Consider the following 923-nt stretch of genomic DNA (forward strand, 5'->3'; position numbering starts at 1 on the left):
CATGTGAACGCGCTGCGTAGGAGCGGGAAGGCCCGGCCGACCCGCTACGCAGACCCCGTCCCCCCTCCCCCCCGTCTCGCCCGCCTCGGGGCACGTACCCATGCCCGGCGGGGCCTGGAGGTGCGCCCGCGGCGTGCGGCGCGGGGCGGCGGGCGGGCCAAACCCGGCGCGGAGGGCGCCAAGGAACAGAGCACGGAAGCGGCGCGCCGCCGCCCGCCCGCCCCATCCCGGGGCCTGGTATGCGGATGGCGCCGCCGTCGACGGCAGCCTTACACGATACGACTCTCGGCAACGGATATCTCGGCTCTCGCATCGATGAAGAACGTAGCGAAATGCGATACCTGGTGTGAATTGCAGAATCCCGTGAGCCATCGAGTCTTTGAACGCAAGTTGCGCCCGAGGCCACCAGGCCGAGGGCACGCCTGCCTGGGCGTCACGCCAAGCGACGCTCCTTTCCCCCGGGCCACGACGGGCTCCTGGGGAGCCGGACGCGGACACTGGGCCCCCGCGCCCCCGGTGCGGCGGCCCGAAGAGCGGTCAGCCGGCGGGGACGGACACGGCGGATGGTGGACGCTGATGCGATCCTGTCGCCGTGACGCCGGACCCCAGAGGCGAAGGGCCCCCGCCGCCCCCATCGTGCGCGGCGCCCCGGCCCCCGGCCGGGACGCCGCCCCTCGGATCGCGACCCCAGGTCAGGCGGGGCCACCCGCCGAGCTTAAGCATATCAATAAGCGGAGGAGAAGAAACTTACGAGGATTCCCCTAGTAACGGCGAGCGAACCGGGACCAGCCCAGCTTGAGAATCGGGCGGCCGCGCCTCCCGAATTGTGGTCTGGAGAAGCGTCCTCAGCGACGGACCGGGCCCAAGTCCCCTGGAAAGGGGCGCCGGGGAGGGTGAGAGCCCCGTCCGGCCCGGACCCTGCC

At 72.4% G+C, this 923-nt stretch overlaps 1 non-coding gene across 1 annotated transcript; it reads left to right on the forward strand.

Annotated features, from left to right (window-relative positions):
* The first annotated feature begins 280 nt into the window (after window positions 1–280).
* On the forward strand, window positions 281–436 carry LOC113462280. The gene has a single exon (XR_005508009.1). It is a non-coding gene; the product is annotated as a 5.8S ribosomal RNA (ribosomal RNA).
* The last annotated feature ends 487 nt before the right edge of the window (window positions 437–923 follow it).

The sequence above is a fragment of the Phoenix dactylifera genome, unplaced genomic scaffold (genome assembly GCF_009389715.1).
Source record: "Phoenix dactylifera cultivar Barhee BC4 unplaced genomic scaffold, palm_55x_up_171113_PBpolish2nd_filt_p 000340F, whole genome shotgun sequence".
Classification (NCBI taxonomy): Eukaryota; Viridiplantae; Streptophyta; class Magnoliopsida; order Arecales; family Arecaceae; genus Phoenix; species Phoenix dactylifera.